We start from the raw sequence: 9714 nt of genomic DNA, 5'->3' as shown, positions 1-9714 counted from the left end.
TTGAATATTTGCTGAAGTATTTAGACACAGGAAGGCAAGTTAGAAACAAGCAGCTTTAAACTGGTTGTCCTCAGTTTGTCAGAAAGTTTTTATTGTTTTGAAGGAAGTATCAAGGGGAGTGGGACAGGGAACTGGGGGAATTAGGAACTTGCATTAGGCATAGTCTAATCAGAACAATGCTAGTGAAATTCTAGGAAAACAACAGCAATTTGCAAACTGTCTGGTGCCAGAAATAAAAAAATCTAAAAGTCTATGATGACTTAAAGAAAAATTATATAGATAAATGTATATCAAGAAAATATATCTCCTACCAGCTGTTTGAAACAATACTTCATATAGGGGCAAGGGTAGTTTATTATTGATCACTGAAGCCTTTGTTGAAATTATCATATAAAAGCATAAACTTGCTTTGAAGTTTCAGAAGTTGTAACCATCAACAGCTGAGAAACTAAAATCAATTACAGATTCTTTTATTCTTAAAATGAAGATGGCCTTGAGCTAGAAAAGCTTCCCAATATTTATGAATATGCACTCAATGCACAACCCAATGCCAGCAGTTTAAAGGACAACTGGCTGTTGTTGACTTCTAGGGATGGCAGTGCTGCTGCTTTCCACTTTGCACTGCATCCTTCCAGCATGTGAATTCTAATTCCAGAGTTTTGTGCATTCATGACAGAACACACCATATTGAATGGGCAAACCCACATAGCTTGGCATTGAATTTTGTCCCTTGAATTCTATTTTACAAATCATTCTCTATCATTTTTGGCTGCCTGAAAATGAAGAACTGAGATTAGCTAAGTGTGAGTGTTCTCCTGCCCATAGTTGTGAGAAATAGCCTGTTAATATTCAGGAGAAGTGGGTACTTTGTGAATTCTTTTGAGAAGAGGCAGAAATCTTGACCTTATTTTTCTGTGTGCATTTAGAACTGTAGCAGTCTTATGGATTAATGTCTTTTCCTTCATTTTATTAATTTTATGAACTCTAGCCCCAGCTCATCTGTGGGAAAACATATTTTATCTTTTGGGCTAAATATCACAAAGAGAACTGTGGATTGTTTTTCAGTAACAGAAACATATTCTGCCTTCTTTTTCTTCATTGGTAACAGCTTATGTAGGTGGGAGGCAGTGGGATTCCTCAAGAGTTCTGTATTTGACCTGTAGACTTTCTGTTGGTGCCAAAATGACTACAGCAGAAGAAAAACCAAATTAAAAATTGAACAATATTTATTCACACTTCTAAACTGAGACAAGCAGTGTTATGGAGACAGTATGACATACTAGAGAAGGAATACCATCAGGCTTTTTTTAGCAAAATACTTTAGAGCACTTAAGAGATCACATTGCTACAAGAGAAAAAAAATCCTAAAGCTGAACTATTCTAAAATGTGGGGGAAAAAGAACCTTTGAGTAAATTTGATTAACATCTACAGCTGATATTTCTGACTGAACATAATATTGTAGGGAGATGGGCAATATCATGCAAATTCTCTAGATGGTTTTTCCCAAAGCCCAATAATTCTGGTATGTTGCTTCCATTTTTCTAGTTCTAGGTTTATTCTTTGTAGATTTCTATCCATAAAAACACATAGAAGTTGGATGGAAACAACTAAAAATTTGATATGAGTGGAGAAATTAATTAAATAGCAAACATGGACATAGAAATCATCACTCAATCATACTGGGGTTAGTCCAATTTCTGTAAAATATACTGAGCTCTTTTTATTCAATATGAGTTATATTTGTTGAAAGAATTAGTGTGATGTTTTACTAGATACATGGGTGTTCACTGGTTTTAGGATTGCTGTCTTTTACTGATTATTAATTATTTCTGTCTTCCATTTTCACCAGTGTGTGGTGGTTTCAGGTCCCCTTTTGTGCTCTTCTGAAATTCTGTTTAGCTCTGAAAAAAGAAAATTGATTTTATTTTGCACTTGTTAAGAAAATCTGGGTAGAAACCTTCCCTACCATATTAAATATCATTTGAAAATCCACAATTCTGATTCATCCACCCTGCTATTTATTGTTGTAATTTATCAGCGCCAGAAATTCTCTCTCTCCTTCCTCTTTCTGCCATGAAATTCTCATTACGTTGCACTTTCAGAACCCAAGTTTCCATTGCTTTCTGTCTCAGCAGCATCTAGTGGATCTCTAACCATCCTTCCAGTGCTCTATTTTAAATTGTTTCCATCCCTTTTTAAATTAATTTCCTCTTTTTTCCACAAGTCTCTGAGAAAAGGACAAAACCCTTATATTTTTAGTCTCAGAAACACCCAGCTCAGTTTGAGCTTTCAAGCTCTGTCCCTTCTAATTCCCTCTATCTTTGTAATTTATATCAGTACCTTGTAAACATGCAGACCAATCTTCATCTTTCTCTTACTCCTTCAAGAGACTGTCTAATTTGCTTCTAGAATTGGCTTTTTAAAATTACTTTGTCACACAAATAAAAAAAAACCTGATGATCGTCCTCCTGGTAAAACAAAACACAACCAAACAAAACCTTAAATCCTGTCAAGGTCAGAAATAAAAATTTGGGAGTAAATGCAGAGGCTTGTGGGACTCAATTATTTAATAACTCTATCTAATAATGGCATTGGTCAAAGAGGACAAATCAAAGTAGCAACTACAGTACTGTTACCAAATGTTGTTTCCTTCAGAGTGAGAGCCTTCTTTTGGTTTTTTTTGCTTTTTTTTTTTTTTTTTGAAGTGTTTAACGTTTGTGTTTAAAATTGTTGTTGAATTTATGTTAAGAGGAAATCGTGCTGGGGGTATTTCTGAATGCAGATGATAGGTGCTCCTCTTGGGCATGTCTCAGCAGGGCTCCTTCAGAAGCTTTGCAGGATCCCTGGAGTAAGCCCACTCATGGAAACAGAAGTGAAGGGGCTGGTGGATCACTGGAAGCTGAATGCTGGAGATGATTTGTGCTCTCTGTGTCCAGAGTGGGTGGGGCAGGAAGTGAAGATTGAAGAAATGGGCTCATCCAGATGAGATATGAGAACCTTTCACTAAAGCAGAGAGTGGAGAGCTGTAATAGAATGTCAGAAGAATCTGTGACCTTTGTCCTGAAGGTCTGTAGGAAGAGGTTAGATGAAACATCTGTTGGGAAATTGGTATAGCAAGATGAACTAGGTGGCCTCTGATCTCTTTTTTCCAACCTGGTTTTTCAGTGAGTCTACAACAAGAAGTAGATATCTGAGATATAACAGGCAGTCTGCAATAAATTATATAGGGTCTAAAATAGACCCACCAAAAACTATCTTCACTAGGATTACCTAAAAGCATATAAACATCCCCTGAAAATAATTATCCTGTGGTATAAGCACTCTGCAATGCTTCAAATATGCCAAGAATGAGCAGAAAATGTGCCCTTAAAAGTTACTTAATTTCTTAGTGTTTCTTCCAGATTACATAGTCTTTACTAGTGAACCGTAGCAAGTGTGTGAACACAAGGGTAGAAAAAGAATATTTGTAAATCTGATCAAATTTCCATACTGTCTGGAGAATAGTACACATTAATTAAAAAGATTTTTAAATTGATAGTTTTTCTTTATAGAAAGAACTAGGACACTTCTGAATCTGATTAAATAAAGTGAGTGTACCAGAACCATTTCAAAGTTCTATTTTTAATGTTCATATTCAGTATTTTTCACAGCTGAGAAACCCAGTCTGATACATTTATTTTCTAAAATGAAACCTAAATAATGCCATATATATATATATAAACTTAAAGTGTGCAGTGATGGATAGAGACAGAGAACTGTTCAGAACTCCATACTGGGAACATTGACAATGCTTAATTGAAAAAGAAGTTATACAACAATTTAATTTTTTTTCTTAAACAGGAACTATGTGATCCAAGTGTAATCTAGAAACCTTGAATCTGAGGTTTTTTGCCTTCAGTTCAATTTATTTTCTCTTTGCACACACTGGGGTGATAAACCAGAAAGAATGACCCTTTATTATGTTTTCATAACTTCATATTGCCTCAGAACAAAATACTACAAATCAACTACTCTGAATTAATGATGCATCTTATCTGAAAGAAAAAAATTTTACTCCAAGAAAAATTATCTGTGTAACACATCTTATTCATTTTGGCTCAGTCTAAGACCAGGACTTGGGATATCCTGTGCCTGCAGGGATCTTTACCAGCCCAGTGGCTGTTGAACCCTGTCAGCAGGGTACTGCTGGGGGGAGCTGACTCTTGAGCTGTGTTCCCAGACTCCTTGGGAAGCTGCTAGGAGGGAAACTGCCAATCAAAATGAGTGAAAATTGCATCAGGATCAGCTCTTTTTAGCGAGACAGGGGATTGTGTCCCCAGATCCAAGAGAATTTCTTCCACTGACTAATCTATTGGCTTCTAATCTACGGAACAAACAAAACAAGTACTACTTTTATTCAAACATCATTTTAAGGTTTTTATTTCAAAATCATTTTTGAAACTCTTTTCTTACAGCACCAGTAACAGTGGTGCTACCCCTTGTTCCCCACACCACCTCCAGCCCAGAGAGAGGCGTTGTCTCCTGTGCTCTGCCAGCAGCACCTCTGCCACCAGCGGGCTCTGCCCAGCAGCTCGCAAGGGCACACACATCCTGGGCTGAGCTTTGGAGAAATCAGTAAATGCCAAACGCTGTGCCAGTGCTAAGGGTCCCTGCAGCTCCTGGGCAGGCTGTGCAGCAGCCTGGTGAGTGGCTGTCTCTCAGGCAGTGCAGCTGGTGGTGTGCTGGGGGCTCCGTGCTGCCCAGCTGCTGCCCAGCCTGCCTGCCCAGCTGCGGGCACTGACCTCACACTTGCCCTCTGCCTTCCCCTCCAGCAGCTTGCTGTGCATCTGTGAAGTCTCAGTTCAGACTGCTACTGAACCAGCACTAAGTAATAGTTAGTGGTTCTGCTGGGAGAAACAAAAATGCTTACTGCCCAAGAGTAGAGAATGATAAAATATGAGACGTGCTAGCGAGAGAAAGCAAAGTACACGGTACAATACCCGCTGTCTTATGTCTGCATGCCTAATTCCTAGACAATAACAATGAGTTTTGGGGGAAGAGAAAAAAAAAAAAAGGCTGAGGAAATGCAAATTAATCAACTTTTTTAAAATGCAGCAGAGTAATAAACACCAAATTTTATTTTTAAAAGCTATTTCTTTGTTCCAAAGCAATCTTTCTTCAGGACATGAAGCTCTATTTAAATCTCTAATAGTGTTTTATTCAAAATTTTCTCTCCCTCTTCCTTTGATTGCCTTGCACGTAACGTTTCTCTGATGGTCTCAGCAGTGACAATTATTTCTCAGGTTTGTATGCTTTGCAGAATTCTGAAATGCAGCAAATTGGTCAGTTTGGGGAAGAGGTTTTTTTCCTCCTGTGATTAAAGTGAGATTGACTATGCTATTGAGACTGAAATTTCATATGATATGTCTAAGCTTATATATTTAAGTCAGAATTTTAGTGCTGAGGCAAAAAATATAATGCCTCTATACAGAGTGACAAGAACTTTATATTGACTTTTGTGTGAATTCTTGATTACTTAGCACTTTGGAAAAGGATGGGTTATGCCTTTAGCTGTCTGTTCAGATAAGTTTCAGATAGGAAATATGAGCCATTTTCTCTCTTTCATGTGAGAAAAGATTGTGAAGATGGCTAAATAATGGCTGGGGGCAGTGCAACTGTGATTAGCAGTACTCTGAAGTGAAGTCCACAAAGTAAGCTGTTTCTCTTTAGAGATCTGCAGGTCTGTGCTTCTCTGTGTAATGCTTTTCATTCCAGTGGCTTTACTGAAGCAGTATTTGTTAACTGCTTTGGGAGATTGCAGCAAACAGATTTCAGATTTTCTGAGACATTCTTGTATCATCCCTGGTAAAATTCCATATTGCAGTGTTGTAGGGTGTATTTTATTTCTGGAAGTTTCAGGAACTTTGTTATTAAAAACCTCCTGCTCTCTGACTGTTCCAGACCCAATTCTGAGCCCATTCCTTCATAATGCTCATCTGAAGTACACACTCTTGAATTTTAACACTTCTTAACTTCCAAGTTCTTACATGCAAAATTCTATTTCACTTTGTGGTCAGCATTGCAGGTTGCCTTGGAATGGTGTATGGCAACCTTTGGATGTCTGTAGCAGGCAGGAGTTCAGACATGGAGTGTAGGATCCTTGTCTGAATGTGTTATTCAAACCCAGAGAGGGAGGGGATTGCTGCTGCAGACGTGACATTTGAATGAGATTTGAAAGTATACTGTCTCCCAATCGAAGGAAAAATGCTCAGATGTCACAGAGGGGGATGTCACACACCTTTAAGGGGATGAAGTAGTTTTGGCACCTGAGCAGCCAAGCCACTGAAGAGTTTTGGAAGGTATCTTGAAAAAGAGGTTAAAAGGAGGATAAGAAAAATGAGGGATCTTTACAGATATTTGTATCTCCTACGTATGACTGGAAATCTTCAAAATTACAGTGTTGATGTAAGCTGAAAATTAAAACAATGGAGTGAACACCTAAAAACTGAAATTCGAGATAATGAAGAAAGGCTCTAAAAGCCTCTGAGAGGCAATCAGTCTTCTTTTTGAGAATTTATACAGCAGGATGATGGAGCCCAAGAAACTAGCTAGAAAATAATTCTGAATAAGGGCAGCGTTTTTTGATTAGGGCAAAGAAACTTGGTTTTTTTGTAAGAATGATGGAAAACAGACCTTAGGTATGTATGGCAGCAGGAGGAGTTTAGTATGATTTATAGTTTGGCTCCAAAACTTAGACAAGGACATTTGACACATATGAGAGTCAAATTCATTATGACTGCTAGTAGCACAGGCTCCACTAACCTCAGCAGCCCTTAGGCTTGGTTGCCTTTCATGTGCTGAGCTGCTGTGGTAAGCACTCATAGTCTGGGGTGAATCACTCCATCTAGAAACTGAAGCTATTTACACCAGCAATGGCAGTAAAGTCTAAAGTAATTAAATCTTGGGTCAATTGGGCTACATGTAGGATAAATAGGATGAGTCTGAAAGAAGTTTGGAGACTAAAATAGCTACAGCTATCCATTCTTCCCACTTTCAGCAGGGTTTGTGTGGTTTGGACAGCTTTGATGCTATTCTGAAAAGGTAAACTTCACAGGTGTGTAAACCCATTTATTTACCTGCACTGTGGACATGGCTGGCTGCTGTTCAGGGCACAAAATCAAAAGTAACTCAGGAGGGGCTTTGCTAGAAAAGCTCAGATATCTGCAGATTTGGAGCTTTGAAAGCTTACTGCCTCCCAAGTCCAGGAGAACTGCCTGTAAAAGGCAGTACAGGCAGGTTCATGTTGCCTTAAGAGCTGCTGGTGACAGATACAGTTTTGGCTGCACTCTGTCAAATATAGCATAGATGTAGCCAGATCAAAATAGGCAGTAAAACAGATTCTTAGCATTTCATATTGCTGCTGATAAATCTACGTGTTCATGTTTCAAAACAAACACCTTAAGATTTGGTAATGTAATATATTGCACTTTTTCACTGAGGTCCTTTCTTCTTAGGGTACCCAGTCAATAAGGGAATAGCCTTTTAAAGGTGCCTAATCAGAGTCTTATGCTTTGGCCACCTGTTCTGCATTGCATCATGGTGCCTTCACTGAAAAGTTGCCTTTTGCTTTGCACTCTTACTTGGCTTTAACTGTCTTTACAGTGGTAAGAATTTTTATTTTGACCTTAGTGGGGTTTGGAACATTTTAGATACATGCACCGCTTCCCGCTTGCTTCAAGCTTCTGTTGTCAACATGTGATTCACCCAAGAATTCCCTCATCACTGAGCCACAGCAAGCCTAACTTCACCACCACCTTACCTGCAAACACAGCCTTGATGCCATCAAGCCCAAAACACCCTCAAAGCACTCAGCTTCCAGCAAGGCTGGCTGCCTGGGGAGGCTCCAACAGGCATGGAACTTGCATCTCACTCCCTAGGATCCTCTTAAGGACCATGTTAAGCTCATGTTCCCCATGGGTTTTGCCAGAGACAAGAAGATTTCATGGAGGGGAAAAAAATCTGAGCAAGAAAAGCAAGAGAGGAAGGGAGAAGAAAAATTTTCATGACATTTTCATACTTCCTGATGAAATTTTAAATATAGAGAAAACAAGAAATTTTAAGAGTAAAAAATATGGAAAACTACATAAATGGGTGTAGCAAACCAGCTTCTACTCAAAATTGCTAAGTACTGAAAATTATTCAGTATTTATACTTCTCATAGGCTTTTTCCTCAAAGTTAAATTAAAATCTGTTTGATGTAATTTCACATATGATATGAAGTCCCCAGTTTGTCCTTGACTCACAATGAATGAAACACGAATATTTTTAAGCTTCTTAACTATGCACGTTTCCCTCAGACTTAAATGTCCTTGGATTCATTAGAGCCATGACCCCACAAGTTGCATTGATCTCTTCTCTGACAGTGTTCACTGCTGACATACTAAACACCAGTTTTTCATAGCTGGATATTCTTATCTTTCTGTATCTTCCATTGTGCTCAAGCACATTGAAAAACGGTTTTTGAAAAAGGAATTCTCCTACTTTGGTTTCTCACTGTAAGCTTATTTATCCAAATGCTTCTGGATTGTACGTACAATACCTGCAGAGGCATTGTTCAGTGTGGTAGGAAATGGTGCCCTGCCTTCAGAGGCATTGATCAGACGAGAAACATGACATGCTGAGGAATGCCTCTCCTCCTTTTTCTCAGCTGGGTGTATTGTAAATCAATACCTAACTCTGGGAGGTTGAGTGGCTGAAGCTTTCTCTCATCTGGTAGGGCTAGAACTAACTTTCACACTGGTCAGCTATCAGTGGAGTGAAGAGTTATGGGAGGCTATTACTGATTATAATTTATCCTTATATTATTTAAGATATTGCCCTGGACACCCAATGCCAAAGTACCAGAAGGCATTGCTACTCACTCTTATAAACTAAAAATTATTAATTAGAAAAAGCATTGTAAAACACTTTAGTCTCTAATACAACATTAAAAATGGCAATTTAGAACGGTAATAAAACAGTCTCAATCACAAATGCAAGAGTATTTTCAATTAATGAAAAGAAAAAATTGTGGGTTTGAATGAGAATAACTGAAAGCATTTTAATTACCTATCACAAATCCTACAAAATGGGAAATCTGAACTCTCAATCAGAAAAGTTGAGGCTGAAAGATGCTATTTGCTGATATTGGTTGCTGTACTCTTCACTTAACCATGTCGATTCTCCTACTAGAGTTCTCATCTTACAGGTGGAGCCACATGAACAGATTCACATTACACAGACTGTAATCTATCAGTTTGAATTCAAGGTGGAATACAAGATAGAAAACTTTATTAAATACTTTATTGCTTCATTATCTTCATTAATGGAGTTTGTGTACATTTGATGTGCACAAAGTGATATTTATAAAAAAACTATAGATCTAAAACCTCTTTCCTTTTTTATATTTCTCTACCTATATTTGAGAATAACTTATTTGCAAAATAATTACTACATGTGCACTACAATTCCATGTTTAACCACATAGCTTAATGGTGTATTTGATAAAGTAAATGTTACTTGATTTCAGCAGATTGTCTCTTCTTCAGAAAACTACCAGACAGTGTCTCACTATTTGAATGACTGGATGTTTTACTTCAAAATTTGTTATAATTTGTGCTCTTTATAAGTATATATCAATATTTCAGATATTTCTAATGAATGGTTTTCCATTTTTGAATAACAGATGGTATCTT

Source organism: Fringilla coelebs, assembly GCF_963513975.1.
Source record: "Fringilla coelebs genome assembly, chromosome: 7".
In the NCBI taxonomy this organism is placed as follows: Eukaryota; Metazoa; Chordata; class Aves; order Passeriformes; family Fringillidae; genus Fringilla; species Fringilla coelebs.
Note: the sequence above shows the minus strand (reverse complement) of the source record.